This window comes from Pseudophryne corroboree, unplaced genomic scaffold, assembly GCF_028390025.1.
Source record: "Pseudophryne corroboree isolate aPseCor3 unplaced genomic scaffold, aPseCor3.hap2 scaffold_607, whole genome shotgun sequence".
NCBI classification, from domain to species: Eukaryota; Metazoa; Chordata; class Amphibia; order Anura; family Myobatrachidae; genus Pseudophryne; species Pseudophryne corroboree.
The window spans coordinates 201,190-226,228 of NW_026970203.1; positions in this window are offsets into that span (position 1 = coordinate 201,190).

Here is a 25,039-nt window from a genome sequence, read left to right on the forward strand (position 1 = left end):
ACAAGCAGAAGAAGAGAGGTGGCAAAGGAGGCGGGAGGGGATAGGGTCAAGTGGGGAGGTGGTGAGGGGACAGGAACGAATGAGGGCCATGACTTCCTCTCCAGATGCATGGGAGAAAGATGACAGAGTTGGTGCGAGGGATGGGGAGGGTTGGTAAGGGATGGGAGAAGGCTGGTTACTGATAGTCTGGTGTGATGTGATGTCCTGACGTATGGAGTCAATTTTGGATGTGAAGTAAGTGGCAAAGTCAAGAGCAGAGAGTGAGGAAGGGAGACGAGGTGGAGGTGGGCAGAGGAGTGAGTTGAGAGTGGCAAAGAGGCGCCGGGGGTTGGAAGACTGGGAGGAGATGAGGTTCTTGAAGTATGACTGTTTAGCAAGAGAAAGGGCAGCACTGAAGGATGAGAGCATAAGTTTGAAATGGAGGAAGTCTGCCTTAGAGCGTGATTTCCTCCAGTGTCGCTCAGCAGTACATGAGCATTTTTGCAGATATCTGGTGCATTTGGTGTGCCAGGGTTGAGGTGTTAATTTGCAAGGGTGAATAGTGGTTGGTGGAGCAACAGAGTCAAGAGCAGAAGTAAGGGAAGCATTGTATGTGGAAGTGGCTTGTTCAGGGCATGAGAGAGAGAGAATAGGAGAGAGAAGTGAGTCAAACAGGGAGGAAAGGAATGTGGTGTCAATAGCTTCAATGTTACGCTTAGTGATGGTAGCCTTAGGAGGTAGAGATGGGGAAGTCGAGAGAGATAGGTTGAAGGAGAGCAGGTGGTGGTCAGAGAGGGGAAATGGGGAGTTGGAAAAATCAGAAATATCACAGCGGTGAGTGAAGACCAGATCCAGTGAGCTCCCATTCACATGGGAGGGTGAGGAGGTCCACTGGGAGAGACCAAGTGAAGAGGTGAGGTTAAGGAGTTTAGAGGCAGGGGATTGTGTGGGGATGTCAATAGGGATGTTGAAATCGCCTAGGATAATGGTGGGAATGTCAGAAGAGAGGAAGTGAGGAAGCCAGGAAGCAAAGTTGTCGATGAATTTGGAAGCAGTGCCAGGGGGGCGGTAAATGACAGCTACTCTAAGATGGACTGGTTGGAAGAGGCATATGGCGTGGACCTCAAATGTAGAGAATATAAGGGATGGTTCTGGTGGTATGAGTTGGTAGGAGTAACTAGAAGGTAAAAGGACCCCAACACCACCCCCATGGCGACCCCCAGGTCGGGGTGTGTGTGTGAATGTAAGGCCCCCAGCAGAGAGAGCAGCAGCAGAAGTAGTGTCAGAGGGCATAATCCAAGTTTCAGTAATGGCTAGTAGGTGTAGGGAGTTGGAAATGAAAAGGTCATGAGTGGGGACCAGTTTGTTACAAACAGATCTGGCATTCCAGAGGGCACAGGATAGGGGGTATGAGTTTGTGGGAGAGATGTGAATTAGATTTTCAGGGTTGCTGTAGCGATGAGGTGGGATTAACTTTGAGGGCAGGGATGATGAGAGAGTAGTGATGGTACGGGTGCCTGAGCTAGGAGGGGAAACTGCAGGAGGTGGGCAGGGAGGGAGGTCAGTGTGATGTGGATGGGGGTGTGGGGAGGTGACAGGGAAGGGAGAGAGGGAGCAGGGCTGAGTTGTGGGGTAGCAGGACCATGGGGCAGAGGTGAATGAAAGTGGGGTAACAGGAAAGGTTAGATCAATAAATGCACAGCCAAATGGCTTTGCACAGCCTACACCATTGGACTTAAGTAGAAGACTATTACAAGTGAAACCAATAATTGAAATCTGTAACCACACCCCACCCCCTCAAATGCCAGGCAATAAATTACCTTAAAAACAACAACCAGGCATTCCACAAAGATTAAACTGGGTCTATATCATTCAAAACTTTAAAAAAGTACTTCAAAATCACATACTATGCAATAATGTTTCAATTTGCATAACCCAGCAGAATTAGCTTTGCATATATAGATATAGTGCAGCAGAATATATTGGTGGTTGTAGTCAATTGTAATTACCTGTAGGTGACAAGAAGAGAAGAAACGTCAATTCACAATCGATATCAGCTGAAGATAAATTAACGCTGATTGAACGCTGCTGTTATGTGTCAATTTTATCACGCTTTGATAAAAATGCACGCTTAGATCAATAAATGCACAGCCAAACGGCTTTGCACAGCCTACACCATTGGACTTAAGTAGAAGACTATTACAAGTGAAACCAATAATTGAAATCTGTAACCACACCCCACCCCCTCAAATGCCAGGCAATAAATTACCTTAAAAACAACAACCAGGCATTCCACAAAGATTAAACTGGGTCTATATCATTCAAAACTTTAAAAAAGTACTTAAAAATCACATACTATGCAATAATGTTTCAATTTGCATTACCCAGCAGAATTAGCTTTGCATATATATATATAGTGCAGCAGAATATATTGGTGGTTGTAGTCAATTGTAATTACCTGTAGGTGACAAGAAGAGAAGAAACGTCAATTCACAATCGATACCAGCTGAAGATAAATTAACGCTGATTGAACGCTGCTGTTATGTGTCAATTTTATCACGCTTTGATAAAAATGCACGCTTGGATCAATAAATGCACAGCCAAACGGCTTTGCACAGCCTACACCATTGGACTTAAGTAGAAGACTATTACAAGTGAAACCAATAATTGAAATCTGTAACCACACCCCACCCCCTCAAATGCCAGGCAATAAATTACCTTAAAAACAACAACCAGGCATTCCACAAAGATTAAACTGGGTCTATATCATTCAAAACTTGAAAAAAGTACTTAAAAATCACATACTATGCAATATTGTTTCAATTTGCATTACCCAGCAGAATTAGCTTTGCATATATAGATATAGTGCAGCAGAATATATTGGTGGTTGTAGTCAATTGTAATTACTCAGCAGAATTAGCTTTTCATATATAGATATAGTGCAGCAGAATATATTGGTGGTTGTAGTCAATTGTAATTACCCAGCAGAATTAGCTTTGCAAATATAGATATAGTGCAGCAGAATATATTGGTGGTTGTAGTCAATTGTAATTACCCAGCAGAATTAGCTTTGCATATATATAGTGCAGCAGAATATATTGGTGGTTGTAGTAAATTGTAATTACCCAGCAGCAGCTCTACTGCACTCAACATCACCAGTGCTCACAATATATATAATGCTATATACTATGCCATAGTGGTGCTTACTATATAACACCTCCTACTGCGTTCCCCCTGGCAATGAGCATGACACCCAGAGAGTGAAACCCCTGGCAATGAGCATGACACCCAGCACGTGAAACTCTTGGCATTGAGCAGTTTTTGTAAAAGTAATTAGAAGCTTTACTGTAGGGCATAGTGTATCACAGATATTGTGGTGAGTGACATAATATGTTCCAAAGGGCATTAATGTGTGGGGCTTAACATGGTGGAAATTACTGTACTTTTTTCCCTGTGGTGGCCGAGGTCTGTTGGTGCAGGGTCAAGAACTGGGGTGTAAGGTAGTCTTTGCCTGCAAGGCTACGCCCATTTTATGGAGACCATACCCATTTTTGCGAGGTCACGCCCCCCCCCATCCCGTCCGGAGCGCTCACGCAAATATAGTTTTTTTTTTATATATATATATGGGGGAGGGGCACAATTTTTAATGCCAATGGTGGCGGGGGGCACGCATTTTTAAATCTCGCATTTGAAGCCAAATTGTTTAGAAACACCCCTGCAAGAAAATATCTGCAAATCCAATGTTACCATAAGTGTGGCATATACCTACGCTTGCTGCTGCACAACCTCTATTCATATCGCTGAATTCAATTAGGGAGATGTTCTCACCCCGCGAGCAAGCGCAGGTATATGCCACACTTAAATGTATGGGTATGGTCTCCATAAAATGAGCGTAGCCTTGCAGGCAAAGACTACCTTACACCCCAGTTCTTGACCCTGCACCAACAGACCTCGGCCACCACAGGGAAAAAAGTACAGTAATTTCCACCATGTTAAGCCCCACACATTAATGCCCTTTGGAACATATTATGTCACTCACCACAATATCTGTGATACACTATGCCCTACAGTAAAGCTTCTAATTACTTTTACAAAAACTGCTCAATGCCAAGAGTTTCACGTGCTGGGTGTCATGCTCATTGCCAGGGGTTTCACTCTCTGGGTGTCATGCTCATTGCCAGGGGGAACGCAGTAGGGGGTGTTATATAGTAAGCACCACTATGGCATAGTATATAGCATTATATATATTGTGAGCACTGGTGATGTTGAGTGCAGTAGAGCTGCTGCTGGGTAATTACAATTTACTACAACCACCAATATATTCTGCTGCACTATATATATGCAAAGCTAATTCTGCTGGGTAATTACAATTGACTACAACCACCAATATATTCTGCTGCACTATATCTATATTTGCAAAGCTAATTCTGCTGGGTAATTACAATTGACTACAACCACCAATATATTCTGCTGCACTATATCTATATATGAAAAGCTAATTCTGCTGAGTAATTACAATTGACTACAACCACCAATATATTCTGCTGCACTATATCTATATATGCAAAGCTAATTCTGCTGGGTAATGCAAATTGAAACATTATTGCATAGTATGTGATTTTGAAGTACTTTTTTAAAGTTTTGAATGATATAGACCCAGTTTAATCTTTGTGGAATGCCTGGTTGTTGTTTTTAAGGTAATTTATTGCCTGGCATTTGAGGGGGTGGGGTGTGGTTACAGATTTCAATTATTGGTTTCACTTGTAATAGTCTTCTACTTAAGTCCAATGGTGTAGGCTGTGCAAAGCCGTTTGGCTGTGCATTTATTGATCCAAGCGTGCATTTTTATCAAAGCGTGATAAAATTGACACATAACAGCAGCGTTCAATCAGCGTTAATTTATCTTCAGCTGATATCGATTGTGAATTGACGTTTCTTCTCTTCTTGTCACCTACAGGTAATTACAATTGACTACAACCACCAATATATTCTGCTGCACTATATCTATATATGCAAAGCTAATTCTGCTGGGTAATGCAAATTGAAACATTATTGCATAGTATGTGATTTGTAAGTACTTTTTTAAAGTTTTGAATGATATAGACCCAGTTTAATCTTTGTGGAATGCCTGGTTGTTGTTTTTAAGGTAATTTATTGCCTGGCATTTGAGGGGGTGGGGTGTGGTTACAGATTTCAATTATTGGTTTCACTTGTAATAGTCTTCTACTTAAGTCCAATGGTGTAGGCTGTGCAAAGCCGTTTGGCTGTGCATTTATTGATCTAAGCGTGCATTTTTATCAAAGCGTGATAAAATTGACACATAACAGCAGCGTTCAATCAGCGTTAATTTATCTTCAGCTGATATCGATTGTGAATTGACGTTTCTTCTCTTCTTGTCACCTACAGGTAATTACAATTGACTACAACCACCAATATATTCTGCTGCACTATATCTATATATGCAAAGCTAATTCTGCTGGGTTATGCAAATTGAAACATTATTGCATAGTATGTGATTTTGAAGTACTTTTTTAAAGTTTTGAATGATATAGACCCAGTTTAATCTTTGTGGAATGCCTGGTTGTTGTTTTTAAGGTAATTTATTGCCTGGCATTTGAGGGGGTGGGGTGTGGTTACAGATTTCAATTATTGGTTTCACTTGTAATAGTCTTCTACTTAAGTCCAATGGTGTAGGCTGTGCAAAGCCATTTGGCTGTGCATTTATTGATCTAAGCGTGCATTTTTATCAAAGCGTGATAAAATTGACACATAACAGCAGTGTTCAATCAGCGTTCAATCGAAGTGAAAAAGAAGGAAAACAGAAGCACACCAATCTAACAAAACAAAGAAAACTGAAGAACTAATAACAAATGTGAGTCACTTACTCCTCAGATCACTCACCTCCTGATTGTTGCATCTGATTACATAGCACAGAACTACCTTACTTGGACATTTCATAAACCATCCATTTCACCTACAAATGCCTGTATCTGTATTATTGTGATTTTGTTTTTTAAGCACAGCTGCACCAATGCAATTTTACCTGCAAACACTTAAAACATCTAACATAATTACCATTGCTTCTTAAACCTCTCACAATCCTTTCATTTCTTACACTCCAAATACATTTCTGCACCCACTTTATCTACGCTTTTGACTCATTTCATACTAAATCTACACCCCTTGAGCCTACACTGCTTTTCTCACCTGCATTTCTGCAATTCTTCTGCTCGGATTGCCTTACAGTCTCCTCTCCTACTTCCACTACTTCAACCTATTTACCTACTTAACACTATGTCAAGGTTTTCTTATACTCCCCACATCACTCAGTGTCTACCTAATAATGTATCTTTATCCTTCCCCACTAGTCTCCTCCACCTCCTCCTCTCTCCCCTCCTCTGTCTCCCCTCCATCCCTCTGTTTCCTTCCCCCACCTTTCCTGTTACCCCACTTTCATTCACCTCTGCCCCATGGTCCTGATACCCCACAACTCAGCCCTGCTCCCTCTCTCCCTTCCCTGTCACCTCCCCACACCCCCATCCACATCACACTGACCTCCCTCCCTGCCCACCTCCTGCAGTTTCCCCTCCTAGCTCAGGCACCCGTACCATCACTACTCTCTCATCATCCCTGCCCTCAAAGTTAATCCCACCTCATCGCTACAGCAACCCTGAAAATCTAATTCACATCTCTCCCACAAACTCATACCCCCTATCCTGTGCCCTCTGGAATGCCAGATCTGTTTGTAACAAACTGGTCCCCACTCATGACCTTTTCATTTCCAACTCCCTACACCTACTAGCCATTACTGAAACTTGGATTATGCCCTCTGACACTACTTCTGCTGCTGCTCTCTCTGCTGGGGGCCTTACATTCACACACACACACCCCGACCTGGGGGTCGCCATGGGGGTGGTGTTGGGGTCCTTTTACCTTCTAGTTACTCCTACCAACTCATACCACCAGAACCATCCCTTATATTCTCTACATTTGAGGTCCACGCCATATGCCTCTTCCAACCAGTCCATCTTAGAGTAGCTGTCATTTACCGCCCCCCTGGCACTGCTTCCAAATTCATCGACAACTTTGCTTCCTGGCTTCCTCACTTCCTCTCTTCTGACATTCCCACCATTATCCTAGGCGATTTCAACATCCCTATTGACATCCCCACACAATCCCCTGCCTCTAAACTCCTTAACCTCACCTCTTCACTTGGTCTCTCCCAGTGGACCTCCTCACCCTCCCATGTGAATGGGAGCTCACTGGATCTGGTCTTCACTCACCGCTGTGATATTTCTGATTTTTCCAACTCCCCATTTCCCCTCTCTGACCACCACCTGCTCTCCTTCAACCTATCTCTCTCGACTTCCCCATCTCTACCTCCTAAGGCTACCATCACTAAGCGTAACATTGAAGCTATTGACACCACATTCCTTTCCTCCCTGTTTGACTCACTTCTCTCTCCTATTCTCTCTCTCTCATGCCCTGAACAAGCCACTTCCACATACAATGCTTCCCTTACTTCTGCTCTTGACTCTGTTGCTCCACCAACCACTATTCACCCTTGCAAATTAACACCTCAACCCTGGCACACCAAATGCACCAGATATCTGCAAAAATGCTCATGTACTGCTGAGCGACACTGGAGGAAATCACGCTCTAAGGCAGACTTCCTCCATTTCAAACTTATGCTCTCATCCTTCAGTGCTGCCCTTTCTCTTGCTAAACAGTCATACTTCAAGAACCTCATCTCCTCCCAGTCTTCCAACCCCCGGCGCCTCTTTGCCACTCTCAACTCACTCCTCTGCCCACCTCCACCTCGTCTCCCTTCCTCACTCTCTGCTCTTGACTTTGCCACTTACTTCACATCCAAAATTGACTCCATACGTCAGGACATCACATCACACCAGTATCAGTAACCAGCCTTCTCCCATCCCTTACCAACCCTCCCCATCCCTCGCACCAACTCTGTCATCTTTCTCCCATGCATCTGGAGAGGAAGTCATGGCCCTCATTCGTTCCTGTCCCCTCACCACCTCCCCACTTGACCCTATCCCCTCCCGCCTCCTTTGCCACCTCTCTTCTTCTGCTTGTTCCCATCTTTCCCACCTTCTCAATCTCTCCCTCTCATCAGGCACTGTCCCCTCTGCCTTCAAGCACGCTCTCATCTCTCCTATTCTTAAAAAACCTACCCTTGATCCAAACACTCTCTCCAACTACCGACCCATCTCTCTCCTCCCTTTTGCCTCCAAACTCCTTGAGCGTATTGTCTACAACCGCCTTACTTCCTTTCTTTCCTCACACTCACTGCTTGACCCATTCCAGTCTGGCTTCCGTCCTCTCCACTCCACTGAAACTGCCCTTACAAAAGTATGCAATGACCTCCATGCTGCTAAATCTAAGGGACACTACTCTCTACTTATTCTACTTGATCTCTCTGCTGCTTTTGACACTGTGGACCATCCTCTCCTACTGCAAATCCTTCACTCCATTGGTCTGCGTAACACTGCCCTCTCTTGGTTGTCGTCCTACCTTTCTGACCGTTCATTCTCTGTCTCCTCTCATGACTCCACCTCCCCCTCACTTCCACTAACTGTAGGGGTACCCCAAGGTTCTGTCCTTGGTCCTCTTCTCTTCTCTCTCTATACGTCCTCACTAGGTAAGCTCATTAGTTCTTTTGGTTTCCAATATCATCTCTATGCTGATGACACTCAAATCTATCTTTCCTCTCCAGACCTCTCCCCTACTCTCCTCACTCGTATCTCCAACTGTCTCTCTGCTATCTCTTCCTGGATGTCCCAGCGCTTTCTTAAACTTAACATGTCTAAGACCGAGCTGATCATCTTCCCTCCCTCCCGCATAATCTCACCTCCTACAATCTCATTATCTATTGATGGCACTACTATCTCCTCTACCCCCCAAGCGCGCTGTCTTGGAGTAATCCTTGACTCCTCCCTCTCCTTCAAACCACACATTCAGCACCTCTCACAAACCTGCCGTTTTCATCTAAAAAATATTTCCAGGATCAGACCCTTTCTGACCCAGGATGCTACTAAGACTCTTATCCACTCACTGGTCATCTCCAGACTGGACTGCTGTAATCTCTTCCTGACTGGCATTCCTGACAAATACCTCTCTCCACTCCAATCTATCCTCAATGCTGCTGCCCGGCTCATTTTCCTCACCAAACGCACTACGTCCACCTCTCCTCTCTTACTAGTCCTTCACTGGCTCCCCTTCCCTTTCAGAATCCATTTCAAGCTTCTCACACTTGCTTACAAAGCCCTCACCCACTCCTCTCCCATCTACATCTCTGATCTTATCTCGCTTTACACTCCCACCCGTCCTCTTCGCTCTGCTAATACACACCGACTCTCCTGCCTACGGATTACTTCCTCCCACTCCTACCTCCAAGATTTTTCACGTGCTGCACCACTTCTCTGGAATTCCCTACCTCTCCCCCTCAGACTCTCCACCTCTCTACAAAACTTCAAACGGGCTCTCAAGACCCACTTCTTCACCAAACCCAGCCAAATCTCATCCTAAACCTCTGTTCCATGCTCTCTATGTACCCCATCTGTCTCACCCCTGTCTGTCTACCCCTCCCTTTTAGAATGCATGCTCTCACGAGCAGGGCCCTCTTCCCTCATGTGCTTACTCTTTTCTTACTTTAATAATCTTCAGCTGCACCAAATCCAGCAGTCTTCTGCCACCTGATACTTATTCCAGTGTCATCTGCTGATGTAGCTATGTTTATTTACCCTGTACTTGTCCTATATTGTCGTCAACTGTAAGTTGCTGTTTTCCTGTTTGATTATTTGTTTATGTACTCTGTAATTGGGCACTGCGGAACCCTTGTGGTGCCATATAAATAAAGGATAATAATAATAATAAATAATATAATATATAGCAGTACGGTACAGTAGGCCACTGCTCTACCTACCTCTGTGTCGTCAAGTATACTATCCATCCATACCTGTGGTGCATTTTAGAAAAAAACATGTCTCGGCAGAGCAATCTATAAATCCATCATATTTCAGACAGCAACAGTGGGTATTGTAATAGTCACCCAATCCATCACTTTTATAGGGTTACATGCACCCACATGCTACAGCCTGTCTCAATAATTTTACTGTCACGCTGTGTGTGTTTGTGTTTTTATTTGGGTATTTTTTGTTGTTGTAGAACTACAGGTACCAGCAAGCCCGTTATTTCCCCGCCTGCTGGTACTTGAGGTTCTCCAAGTACCAGCAAGCGGGGGAGGCTTGCTGGGCCTTGTAGTTCCACAACAAAAAAACAATATTCTTTTTTTACACACATGGCTATCAGCCCGGCACCCACCACCCAGGGGTGCTGGGGACAGCCTCGGGCTTCACCCCTGGCCCTTGGGTGCCTCGAGGGGAGGAACCTCTTGATTTAAGGGGTCCCCACTCCTCCAGGGAACCCCGGCCAGGGGTGACTAGTTGGAGGGGTAATGCCAGGGCCGCAGGGACCTACATAAAAGTGTCCCCCGGCTGTGGCATTATCTCTCTGGCTAGTGGAGCCCGGTGCTGGTTTTAAAAATATGGGGGACCCCTACATCTATTGTCCCACGTATTTTTGGAACCTGGACCGGTCTAAGAGCCCGGTGCTGGTTGTCTAAATACGGGGAACCCCTGTCCAATTTTTCCCCCAGTATTTAAATAACCAGGACCGGCTCAAAGAGCCCGAGGCTGGTTATACTAAGGAGGGGGGACCTCACGCATTTTTTTTAACCCATTCAGACCCTTCTCCTTTAAGTTAATGGAAGCCCTGGACAACAAAATTGCATTCATGTCCTCCTCCCTCACCCTTCCCAGTCCCAAACACTCATTTTTTTTTTCTTTAAAAATTTATAATATATAACGAGAACAATGAGCAGGCAGGCAGCGGGCATTGGCGGCATCGGACTGAGATAGAAATTAGTGGTGGAGGGCTGGGTCAGTTGATTGTGGGCGAGTTTGTAAGCCATTGGCGGTGGCAGCGGGTATCGGCTCAGAGGCAGTAGCGGGCATTGGCTAAGGGTCATCGGCAGGATTCGGCGGACATTATGGCTGTAGTGCCTCACTAGCCACTGACCTCACCGCACGCCACTGTGGGACAGATGTAACATGCAGAGAGATGTAGATTTGGGAGGGGGAATGTCCTAGCATAACTGTTAATTGCAGTGTAATACTGTAATTCAGCTGTGCAGCATTTGTGGCTAAATGTCAAAGAAGCCAGTATTTACCCTGCATGCAAAACAATAAATGTATTTGAACATACCTCCCAACTATCCCAATTTTTGCAGGACAGTCACTTTTTTGGGGAATGTCCAGCTAACCCAAACAACCCCCCCCCCCCTTCCCATGGGAAATGGGTGGGGGGTGGAAGGCTCCCTGTAGCTTGTTGCTCTGCAAATATGCACATTGTGGGTAATTCAGACCTGATCGCTAGGGTGTGTTTTTTGCATCCCTGTAATCAGGTAGTTGTCGCCTACAGCGGAAGGGAAAATTTGCTGTGCAGGTGTGTGATCACATGTGCACAAGAGCTGCACAGCTCAGCACTTACTCAGCCATTGAGGTGACGTCACAAATCCTCCCACAAAACGCCGGGTCCCTCCAGTGTTTTTCCGGACACTCCCTAGAAACATTCAGTTGCCACCCACACAAACACCCTCTTCTTGTCAATCTTCTTGTGATCTCCGGACCATCGCACTTACGCATTGTGGCGCATACGCATGTGCAGTGCAAACCAGATTGCCCGCTGGGTGAAAATAAATTGAAGCGATCTGGTCTGAATAAGCCTCAATCTCTATTCACGGGAGACAGAGGGGCTGGGGCATGGCCAGCAGCTCACAGAGCACCTATAATGACAAAAATGGGAGACATGGCTCATGATCGCGATATACCTGCGAAGGTACGCCCTCTACTGATTGACAGGCAGAGGCATTCGCATTTTCTGCGGGGCACCCGGAGAAAATGTAGGCACACGCACAGGATGGACCCTGCGTATATGCCCCCATCCTCTTCATAGTTTTTGCGGTTGGAACGCGTATTACGATCCAAACTGAATTAGGCCCTATATGTCTTATATACACGAGCAGTGTGAAAACATCAATCGATGGGGGTAATTCCAAGTTGATCGCAGCAGGAATTTTGTTAGCAGTTGGGCAAAACCATGTGTACTGCAGGGGAGGCAGATATAACATGTGCAGAAAGAGTTAGATTTGGGTGAGTTATTTTGTTTCTGTGCAGGGTAAATACTGACTGCTTTATTTTTACACTGCAAATTAGATTGCAGATTGAACACACCACACCCAAATCTAACTCTCTCTGCACATGTTAAATCTGCCTTCCCTGCAGTGCAGATAGGTGGTCATTCCGAGTTGTTCGCTCGGTAATTTTCTTCGCATCGCAGCGATTTTCCGCTTAATGCGCATGCGCAATGTTCACACTGCGACTGCGCCAAGTAAATTTGCTATGCAGTTAGGAATATTACTCACGGTTTTTTCATCGTTCTGGTGATCGTAATGTGATTGACAGGAAGTGGGTGTTTCTGGGCGGAAACAGGCCGTTTTAGGGGCGTGTGGGAAAAAATGCTACCGTTTCTGGGAAAAACGCGGGAGTGGCTGGAGAAACGGAGGAGTGTCTGGGCGAACGCTGGGTGTGTTTGTGACGTCAAACCAGGAACGACAAGCACTGAACTGATCGCACTGGCAGAGTAAGTCTCGAGCTTCTCAGAAACTGCACAGAGATGTCTTATCGCAATATTGCAAATCTTTCGTTCGCAATTTTAAGATGCTAAGATTCACTCCCAGTAGGCGGCAGCTTAGCGTGTGCAATGCTGCTAAAAGCAGCTTGCGAGCGAACAACTCGGAATGAGGGCCATGGGGGGTAATTCTGAGTTGATCGCAGCAGGATTTTTGTTAGCAGTTGGGCAAAACCATGTGCACTGCATTTACGAACAGATGATTTTTTATATAAATTTTAAAATGTTAGTAAAAGTGTTTTTTTTTCAACATGGAAGCCCAACATCGATTAAGATCGATCTTAAATAGACCCCTGGGTTTTAAGCATAACCATGGTTGAGTCCAATGGTTAATTCACATTGACCGAAGTTCTAATTAAGTCACCTGTGCTCAAGCATGATATCCTTAAAATCTGGATTGCAATGACAGCATTTTGGAACTATGCCTAAGGGTTTAATTTTTACATTTATCCACTGACAATAAATCTACCTACAATATCCCTGTAACTTGTTATGATTACAGTATTTCACTAAATAATTTAATTTGCTGAACCTTCTGTAAAAAGAAATATTAAGCTGCTGTAATTCCCAGATGCAGCAAATTTGTTAGCTAGTGGGCAAAACCATGTGCACTGCAGGGTTGGGGGGGGGCAGATATAACATTTGCAGAGAGATTTAGGTGGGTTATATTGTTTGTGTGCAGAGTAAATACTGGCTGTTTTGTTTTTACACTGCAATTTAGATTTCAGTTTGAACACACCGCACCAAAATCTAACTCTCTCTGCACATATTATACACCCCCCCCCCCTGCAGTGTACATGGTTTTAGCTAATAAATTTGCTGCTGTGATCAGATCTGAGTTAAGCCCTATGTATTTGGCACTGGCAAAGGGTTAGAGGCCTTGCTGTAGAGCTCACACCTTTCTTATCATGCATTGTAATATTTCCTATGTCCTGATGTTGTGCTCTCTGCTCCATCCAAGTAAACAGCAATGTAGCATGGCTATCAAAGAGCGTGAAGATTGCAGATTTCCTGGGATTAATGCTAAGGAATGCTATTCCAGAGGCTGCTGCTTTAATTCAAGTGTCACTGGGGTTAAATGGTGTTTTTACCTTAAAAACACAGGTAGAGTATATAGTACAGTGGTAAAGTGGGAGCATGTAGTGCTATTGATTACAGATTTGATGGAGCTTAAACATGGATAAGGTCCATGGCTCTAAGAGTTTATCTTGTGTATAATTTATTCTTAGTCATGGTCAGATAAGATTAGAAAATACCATTTAAGTGGAAATTTCCTGTTAGCTGTTTTTCAGTTTGCTCAACTGTCTGATTAACTGGTCCTAAAAAAGGACCAAAGGAGCTAAATTGCCCTGTGATCTAGCTAAATTGCCCCAGTTAAAAAAAAAAAAAAAACTAAGCTGCTGTAATTCCTGGATGTTTCCTTACTGCATCAACAGGAAGTGACAAGAAACAATGTAATGTGGAACCGTACAGCAGAAGGGATTGCGGCTACCCCACAATAAGTGCAGCGGAATGTAAGAAGAGGAATTGTTGCTTTGACTGCAGCATTCCCGGGGTTAACTGGTGTTTCTTCAAGTCACAAGGTATGGAGCTGCTGTATAGTTACTCGCAAGTCAGTAGTTGTATGATGCTCACACCTGTTAAACTGGATACACACAGAATGCCCTACACAGGGGGTGAAATGAGCGCCCCCCCCCCCACCCCCCGTACGCTCAGCACACATCACGCTGTGCTGAGCGGGGGCAGAGATGTGTGCTGAGCAGTTCGCTCAGCACACATCTCTCCCCAAAATCGGGCCGTGAATACGGACCTTTAAACTGGATCCACACTTAGATTAGCTGTCCATTTTTTTTTTCTAGTTGAAACAAAATTATGCTAATATGTGGCAGCAAATGACAATTGACCATTTGCTCACAAACACTGGAAAACATCCAAAAATGGTCATTTAGATAAATTGGTTAAATCCATTTCATTTAGCTAATTTATCCAAACTACCTTTATTGTATCTTTGTGGGTGAATGATGTGTGGGTCAGTGTTGAGGGTGGTGGAGGAGATGGGTAATAGGCACAGCAGGGTGTGGACAGTCAAATAGTGTGCTTAGAGGTTCAGAGTCATTGTATGAGACTCTGGCAACAGTGACTTGATGAGTCTGGTGTCCATAGGGTGGGACGCATTAACCTTTTTATGCTATTGAAATAGTTCTCCTCCTGACCGACGCAGTTCCTTGCTCCGAGGTTGGTGTATTGTCCTGTTGCAGCGCCTCTCCACTGTGGTCACAGTGAGCTGTGTGGTGTTGCTGGCGCATGCCAATCTCCCCCCAACCTCCCTCTTGCATTTCAGACCTACGTACGCATGATGGGATCTTGTATGATATGCGCGTGTGCTGTAGAGATGAAAGTGGGGGTGAGGAGGCAGATCGTGAGATGGGGAAACTTTGTGGACTGTTAGCGAAGGGGAGCACTGGGCAATCTGAGTTGCAAAGAGGGCAGCAGAAGAGGTTATTGCATGTGCACTGGTGACAGGTCCATCCTTGGTGGCCAGCCTCAGTGGTAAAGGGGTACATGAGCTAGTGTCCCTTGGCCAGCCATGTACCATGGCCACCTCCCTACCTCCTATATATTCTCCCTGATCTGTCACTTTGTTACGGTCTGCTGCTGGCACTGGTGTATCGTCCTGCAGATGCCGTCTCCGCCCATTGCTGTGACTTCCCCCAGAGTTAGCCACACAGAGTGACAGATCTGGGAAAATATATAGGAGATCATTACTTTCACTTGCAGCCTACCTTATTTTTTGCAGCCTAGCATGCTCCTGACCCCTTCTCTCACTAATACTTATACAACATTCATGAACTCTTCTTAAGGTTTCTTTATTATTCAGTCACACTGTCTTGGATCCAAACCATTTCCTGTGGCATTGCAGTCAAACAATTGAGCTATTTACCCTTGCATAGAAAGGTATAATCTAAGCTAGAGAATTCTATTTGGAGCTCACCTTGTACTTTGTGAAGAAATAATCAGCTTTGTGGCTGAGCAGATATATGGAGTGTGTGGCTGCACACTGCATTGATCTGCTGAGTTGCAATGCTAATAATTTTTTTTTTGCAAAGTACCAATAGCTTCATTGTGAAGGTGGAAAGAACCGTGTTACGGCATGGAATGTACAAACTGCGAGACCCTGCTGGTAGCGCCTTTGTCTATTTAGTAGGAAGGGCACGTAACAGCCGGGGGGCAATGGAGGAAGCCCCTTTAGGGCTGGAGCCCGGCGGCAACTGACTCCGTTGTCTCTGGCAGTTCCGCCCCTGGACTAGAGGAATGGTCAAGAACATGGCAACATTTAATGCCAAAAAATGCAAAATCATACACGTCTCAAAAATGCAAAGGCTAACTATAATATTAAGGGCATTATAATGGCAAGAGGAAAGCTATCTAAGTATTACTATTTCAGGTGAGCAATGTAACAAAGCAATAGGAAAGGCAAGTCAGATGCTTGTTTGCATAGGTTAAAGAACCAGTAGCAGAAAAAAGTAATACAGGTTGAGTATCCCATATCCAAATATTCCGAAATACGGAATATTCCGAAATACGGACTTTTTTTAGTGAGACTGAGATAGTGAAACCTTTGTGTTTTGATGGCTCAGTGTACACAAACTTTGTTTAATACTCAAAGTTATTAAAAATATTGTATTAAATGAACTTCAGACTGTGTGTATAAGGTGTATATGAAACATAAATGAATTCTGTGAATGTACACACACTTTGTTTAATGCACAAAGTTATAAAAAATATTGGCTAAAATGACCTTCAGGCTGTGTGTATAAGGTGTATATGAAACATAAATGCCTTCTGTGCTTAGATTTAGGTCCCATCACCATAATATCTCGTTATGGTATGCAATTATTCCAAAATACAGAAAAATCCGATATCCAAAATTCCTCTGGTCCCAAGCATTTTGGATAAGGGATACTCAACCTGTAATGCCACTGTATAGGTCCTTGGTACAGCCACATTTAGAATCCTGTGTTCAGTTCCAGAAGCCATATCTCCAGAAGGCTGTAAATACATTAGGGCAACTAAAATTGTGCATGGCCTACATCACAAAACTTACCTGGAAATACTAAAAAATGTTGATGTGTATAGTTTGGAGAAGGGAAGAGGGAACATACAGTAATAGAAACATTTAAATATATAGGGAGGAATGTAATAGGGTGTGAGAATCAGAAAGTGAGAGATTTTGTGTTTTTTCCTGTTGTTTTTTGTTTTGTTTGTTTGATTGTTTGTTTTTAAAGTGGCAATCCTTTACATGGCAAAACCAGGTTGATATTTGCCATGTAAAGGATTGCCACCGTGGGCATGTGTAGAAGGGGCACTGCTACTGTTGGCATTATGTGTGTAAGCTGCACTGATATGGTGGTTATGTGTATAAAGGGCACTGCGACTGTGGGTATTATTATTATTATTATTACATGCGGTGTAATGACAAAAAGATAGTGCTACTGTGTGGCGTATTTTGATTTGGGGTGCTATTGTGTGGCCATGCCCCTTCCTTGTGATACCACACCTTCTTTTTTTAAGGAGCGCACTGTCCCTTTATTAAGTATTGGAGAGAGGGCCCAAATTAATAGTTTGCAGGGAGGCGCCAAACACCCTAGCACTGGCCCTTTGGTAGGGGACAGGATTTGCTTCTGCTTGTGCACATATGTTATGATTGCCATCCAACAGCACTGGTTTTGCCTATAACACTAACTATAAATATTTTGAATTGGTCCTGGACCACCAATCCAAGGCACCCCTGCAAGTGTCCTGAGGCACCCCAGGGTGCAGTTTGAGAACCACTGGTCTAGTGAGTACCCAGGATAATTATTGTAGCTGGTCTGCGGGTAACAGCTCTCAGATCCACTTCTAGAAAAAATGCAGCAATGTAATTTGAGTGACAAACTGCAGAGATGAACCCTTTCTGTGACTGCTGCACAGGGATCACACAAACTCTATTCATAGGGCTGACTTCACTTAGATGAGATGTTCTCACCCCGCAAAGAAGTACGAGTATATACCGCACTTACGGTACCATTGGATTTACAGATATTTTCTTGCAATACACTATGGGGGTCATTCTGAGTTGATAGCTCGCTAGCAGTTTTTAGCAGCCATGCAAACGCATTGTCGCTGCCCACTGGAGAGTGTATATTCACTTTGGAGAAGTGCGAACACTTGAGCAGCAGAGCGCCTGCAAAATCGTTTCAAAATAAGACCAGCACTGTAGTTACACTTCGTGTGCGTTGATTCTAACAACCGAGGGACGGCTTTTGATGTCACACACCCATCCAGCGAATGCCCAGCCACGTCTGCATTTCTTCTGCCACGCCTGCATTTTTCCAAGCACTTCCTGAAAACGGTCAGTTGACACCCAGAAACGCCCTCTTTCTGTCAATCTCCTTGTGGCCTGTTCTGTGATTGGAATAATCGCTAGAACTAGTGCAAAACCACAATGGACTTTGTACCCGTACGATGCGCATGCATCTGTGCATTACGGAGCATGCGCATGCACAGATTAGCCATTTTTTTTCAACTGATTGCTACGCAGCGAACAACGGCAGCAAGCGATCAACTCGGAATGACCCCCTATATACATAGAAACATGGATTTTTACTGCAGGAATTATGGTTAGTTTAGGGGTATCGGTTAGGGTCAACAGAGGTGTAGCTAGGGGTCCAAGCGCCCCTGGCAAAGTAAGGGACTGGCGCCCCCCCTTTCGATAAAGCATTGCAGTCCATTGGCGGTTACCATGTTGGAGCCACAGCAACTGACCCCCTCCCCCACACGCTGCCCTACATCATCGGCTGGGATTCACTGTTGGTGTGAAGCCACTGGGAACATTCTGGTAGCATTAGCAGCAATCTGTGTCATAGATAGGGAAGGCAGAAGGTTAACTAGCTAATAGCAGTCTGTTGGCAGCAGAGGCTGGGCGGGGGGCTGAGAATGAGCCAACGCTGATCAGTGTCCAGTCTGCTCAGACAAAAATATTTTGTGATCAGGGCTGGTTCTAGACCAAAGGGGCCAATGGCAAAAATTTCCTTTGGCACCCCCCCCCCCCCCCCCCACACACACACACACACACACACACACACACACACACCAAAAAAGAACATATCCCAGTTTAACATAACGCTATGTGGTGCAAGGTGTGGAGCTGGTCACTTGTATCAGACCTCTGACATTTGCCTTTTCACCCATATTGCATACTTTTTCTTGCAGGTTGTGTCTTAATTCAAGAAGTGTTCTAAGTACTTCAGCTTAGTATCTTTACTGACCCCTCTTTACCCCACACTACATAACTGACCCCTCTATACCCTACACTACATCACTGACCTTTCTATAACCATCACTGCATTACTGACCCCTCTATACAGTACACTGACCTCTATATACCTGCTAGTACATCCCTGATGCCTATATTCCCTAAGCTAAATCCCTGACGCCTCTATTCCCTACGCTACATCCCTGACGCCTCTATTCCCTATGCTACATCCCTGACGCCTCTATACCCTACGCTACATCCCTGATGCCTCTATTCCCTACGCTACATTCCTAATGCCTCTATAACCTACGCTACATCCCTGACGCCTCTATACCCTACGCTACATCCCTGACGCCTCTATACAGTACAATGCATTACTGATCCCTCTAGACCATACATCCTCATTACATCAGAGAGATAGTGAAACACAGGAAAAAATAAGGATAAAGTGGACTACAGAAACTGATGCTCTAAACAAAGGAGAGAGAGAGAAAAGCACAAGGGAAAGTGGGCAATCGGAACACCATAGAGAGAGGAGAGATAGAAATGCCTGAAAAAGTAAAGGGGGTTGGGTATGGCATCCGGCGCTGGGTTATATAGCGCTGGGGGGTGTGCTGGCATACTCTCTCTCTGTCTCTCCAAAGGGCCTTGTGGGGAAACTGTCTTCAGAAAAAGCATTCCCTGTGTGTGTAGTGTGTCGGTACACGTGTGTCGACATGTCTGAGGAAGAAGGCTATATTAGAGAGGAGCGGGAGCAAATGAATGTGGTGTCTCCGCCGACAGCTGATTGGATGGATATGTGGAATGTTTTAAATGCTAGTGTAAACTCATTGCACAAAAGATTAGACAAGGCAGAAGCTTTGGGACAGTCAGGGTTTCAACCCATGCCTGATCCTATGTTGCAGGGACTGTCAGGGTCTCATAAGCGCCCACTATCCCAGATTGTTGACTCAGATACCGACACGGATTCTGACTCCAGTGTCGATTACGATGATGCAAAGTTACAGCCAAAATTGGCAAAATCCATTCGATTTATGATTATGGCAATAAAAGATGTTTTGCACATCACAGAGGAACCCCCTGTCGCTGACAAGAGGGTACATATGTACAAGGGAAAGAAGCCTGAGGTAACCTTTCCCCCCTCACACGAGCTGAACGAGTTATGTGAAAAAGCTTGGGAATCTCCAGATAAAAGACTGCAGATTTCCAAAAGGATTCTTATGGCGTATCCTTTCCCATCAACGGATAGGTTACGATGGGAATCCTCCCCTAGGGTGGACAAAGCATTAACACGCTTATCCAAGAAGGTAGCCCTCCCGTCCCAGGATACTGGACTAACCCCCCCCCCCTCCTAGTGCCTTCCCTAACACCCGCTCCCCCGGTCCTAACCCTCCCTCCAATACTCGCCTTCGGGATGTTGGCTGTCTGTGTGCCGGCACCAGTCTCCCAAGTGGTGTCAGGATTCCAACATCGGTCAAATGACCGCCGGTATACCGTCTGCCGGGATGGTAAATGTATCCTGAGGACAGGTAGTGAGTGTGGAGGGATAGGTGGTTCAGTAAAATGTAACAGCTCAAACTGCGATCATTCACTGATAAATTGATTTATAGCTCTCCCTTTTTAACCATTGCTGTCATAAAAGCAATGTTTTTTAAACTTTTAAATAAAGCTTGTTAGCATCCCCAGCACACTGTATATGCTGGGAGATGTAGTTCTCAATATGAAAACATTTAATTACTGTATGAACTCTAATTCCCCAACTGAAACCTCTCACAAACACACACTCCTAAATCTAGTACACACACACACACACATTTCCCCAGTACTGACAACTCTCATCACTTCCACACACTGACAACTCCCTCCTGCTCCTCTCCCCACTGACACTGACAGCTCCCTCACAGTCACACACATCCTCCACCCCCCCCCCCCCCCCCCACACACACACACACACACTGATAGCACACATGCACAAATCCCCCCCTCCTCGACACTAACTGTCACGGACTGCTTGGGCAGCAGGGGGCAGGCTCTGACTTGAAGTGCTGAAATTCAACAGCTCTCTCGAACTTGCAAGGCATGGCTGTGCAGCTGTCTCCAGCCATCTCCTTGCCCACTGTGTAATTTGTGGCGTTCTCTGATGTTCCCCGCTCTGCCTCTACAACCGGCACATAATGTACAGCAGTGGTGACTCCTGAGTATGGGCCTGGAGAACTCCGCCTACCGGGGGGTAGGGATTAATAATTTCAAAGGGGCAGAGCTAGGAGTGAAGCAGTGGACAGCAGTTGAGGGGCGTTTCAAACTGTAACAGGGTTGGGACAATTTCAGTATCCTTCCCTCACCGTCTAATTGGTCAGTCCCACGCTGATTGCCATAGCGCCCTTTCGAGACTGCAGAACTCTATCCCTTAGCCACGGTTGGCACAGCTGGATGGTGCCCCTGGCAAGTGCCATCCTGGCCAAGGGGTAGATACGCCCCTGAGGGTCAGGGCCAGAAACAGAAATCTCGGGGCCCAGTACACTGATATCTCTGGGGCCCCCTCAACCCCCCCTTAACTTGGCAGAGGGATCTTTAAAAAAAAATGGAGCCTTTGACACGGACCGTCAGTGAGGCCGGCAGGTGGTTTTCATACTGGGCTATCCAGCTCTTCGGTGGCGGTGGCAGGGACATTCAGAAAAGGGCCAGCACAGCAACATGCATAATAATGGCAATACAGTATGGACCACAGGGACTGGACAAAGTGATGGGGTAAAAGGAGGGGGGAGGGTTTAGTTGGCCTGTTAATTGTTTTCCTGCTTAAATTGAGCAGTTGGTGGATACACTTTAAAAAGCAATATTGGCACTGTGGCCCCATTATTTCTGTTCTTAATACTTGGAGCCCTGAACAAGTGTCCCCTTTGTCCCCCCTGTCACCGGGCCTGTTCAGGCGTTACCTATGGAGAAGCTGCGACATGACATCCTAGGACACGATACTGCACCATGCATCACCATTATATTTCAGTGTGCCTTGTCAATATTTAAATCTTGTTCTGTGTGACGTGAGTTGTAAATGGTTGAAAATCTCTGTGCTACAGTATCGTCACCATGTAGTTATAACAACACAGCAAAACCACCAAAAGACGTGTTTTGGTAGAGGGACTGCTAGAGGGGCCCATTGGGGCCCCCAGTTTGCTACCCCACCCCAGTATACCTGTGCTGTAGCCAGTGGAAGGGGCACTATCTTCCCGGTGATCTCTTCGGGAAGATGGTGCCGCACATAGAAAGCAAAGACTCTGGCTGCACTCTCCTGCCCTCGCTCTAAGCAAGGTGATCGGGCCACAAAAGGACCCCTGTCGGACCCCTGCCGGACCCCGGCCTGTGGGCCACAAAAGGATGCATTGGGGGCGGCATGCGGCCCATGGGTTTGACACCCCTGCCCTAGAGTATCAAAATTTGTTTCACGGCACCCCTAGGCCAAAGTTTTTCTTATTGAGAAATTCAGAAAAAAATATAAAATTAAGTAAATTGTGTTTATAGCATGTCATCCTCAGGTTCAGTTATGTTGTGAGGGAATGGTTTTGCCAATTTAATAAAGTATAAATAATTTTAATTGGTCCTGGACCACCAAACTATGCTACCAGTGCAAGAACCCCAGTTTGGAAACTACTGCCATAAAATAAACCTTTTTTGTTTTTTTTAAACTACATGTAATACACCTTAGAGCTCAGTTCCTAAAAGGTTTTAAACCCTTGCATACAGTAAACTACACATATTTAAAAATCCTACACCGGGCACAAGTGCTCACGGGCCAATTTCATGGCAGTCTCGGATAGGAGGGCATTGTGGATTCACCAAGGGAATGCTGATGCTGACTCCAAGAAGAAAGGGAGTCTCTTCCCTATGAAGGTGAAGCCTTGTTTGGCGACGGCCTAGTTAATTTGATCTCGGCAGCTCCCGCAGGTAAGTCATCCTTCTTGCCCTATGTTCCCTCTCAACGGATGAAGACGCATCATTATCTGACGCAGTCATTTCGGCCCAATAGATATGCAAGAAGTTAAGATTCCCCTTTCTTTGCAGGTAGAGGAAGGAAAAGAGGGAAGAGGTCTGTAGCCTCTTCAAGATCGCAGGAGCAGAGATCGTCCTCTGCTTCTGCCAAATCCACTGCATGACGCTGGGGCTCTCTTGCAGGAGCCCGCACCAGTGGGGGGCACGTCTAAAACTCTTCAGTCAGTTCTGGATTCATTCGGACCTGGACTCGTGGGTTTTACAAATAGTGTCCCAAGGGTACAAACTGGGGTTTCAAGACGTTCCCCCTCACCGATTGTTCAAATCAGCCTTAGTCAGCAGGGAGAAGGTTTTTATTCAAGCCTCTTCGTGGTCCCGAAGCCGGACGGCTCAGTCAGACCAATCTTAAATCTGAAATCCCTTAATTTCTACCTAAAGAAATTCAATTTCAAGATGGAATCTCTCAGGGTAGTGATCTCCAGTCCGGGGGATAAAGGAGATTTCATGGTTTTGGTAGACATAAAGGATGCCTACTTATATGTTCCCATTTAGCCACTGCATCAAGCTACCTGAGGTTTGCAATTCAGGATTGTCATTACCAATTTCAGACGTTGCCGTTTGGTCTGTCCACGGCTCCGAGGATTTTCACCAGGGTGATGGCGGAAATGATGGTTCTCCTTCGCAAGCAAGGAGTCACAATTATCCCGTACTTGGATGATCTCCTGATAAAGGCGAGATCCAGGGACCAGTTGGTGCAAAACATCTACTCTCCCTGACAGTTCTTCAACAACATGGTTGACTCCTAAACTTGCCAAAATCGCAGTTGGTCCCAATGACGCGGTTGTTGTTTTTGGGAGTGATACTGGACACAGAAGAGGTTTTCTTCTAGTGGAAAGGCTCTGAAGATCCAGAGTCTGGTCAAACAAATTCTGAAACCAGCAAGAGTGTTAATCCATCAATGCATTCAGTTGCTGGGGAAGATGGTTGCGGCCTACGAGGCCATTCAGTTTGGCAGGTTCCATGCCAGAGTGTTCCAGTGGGACCTGTTGGACAAGTGGTCCGGATCCCACCTACACATGCACCGGAGGATAATCCTGTCTTCCAAGACCAGAATCTCACTCCATTGCTGGCTGCACAGTTCTCACCAGCTAGAGGGGCGATGGTTCGGGATCCAGGACGGGATCCTAGGGACCACGGATGCAACCCTCCGAGGCTGGAGAGCAGTCACACAGGGGGAAAACATCCAAGGAAGATGGTCAAGTCTTCCTTGGATGTTTTCATCTCCACATAATTGTTCTGGAGTTAAGGGCCATTTAATAACTGCAGACACAGTACGCACTGGGACGGGTGCCCAGCATCCTCTACGGACTAAGAGAAAAGGATTTACCGGTAGGTATTAAAATCCTATTTTCTCTAACGTCCTAGAGGATGCTGTGGACTCCGTAAGGACCATGGGGATAGACGGGCTCCGCAGGAGACATGGGCACTTTAAGAAAGACTTTAGTTCTGGGTGTGCACTGGCTCCTCCCTCTATGCCCCTCCTCCAGAACTCAGTTTGATACTGTACCCAGTGGAGACTGGGTGCTTTTCAGGAGCTCTCCTGAGCTTTCTGACAGAAAGTATTTTGTTAGGTTTTTAATTTTCAGGGAGCACTGCTGGCAACAGACTCCCTCATCGAGGGACTGAGGGGAGAGAAGCAGCCCTACTCTCTGAGTTGCAAGGTCCTGCTTCTTAGGCTACTGGACACCATTAGCTCCAGTGGGATTGGTACGCAGGATCTCACCCTCGCCGTCCGTCCCAGAGCCGCGCCGCCGTCCCCCTCGCAGAGCCGGAAGATAGAAGCCGGGTGAGTATGAGAAGAAAAGAAGACTTCAGAGGCGGCAGAAGACTTCATGATCTTCACTGAGGTAACGCACAGCACTGCAGCTGTGCGCCTTTGCTCCCATACACCTCACATACTCCGGTCACTGTAAGGGTGCAGGGCGCAGGGGGGGCGCCCCGGGCAGCAATATA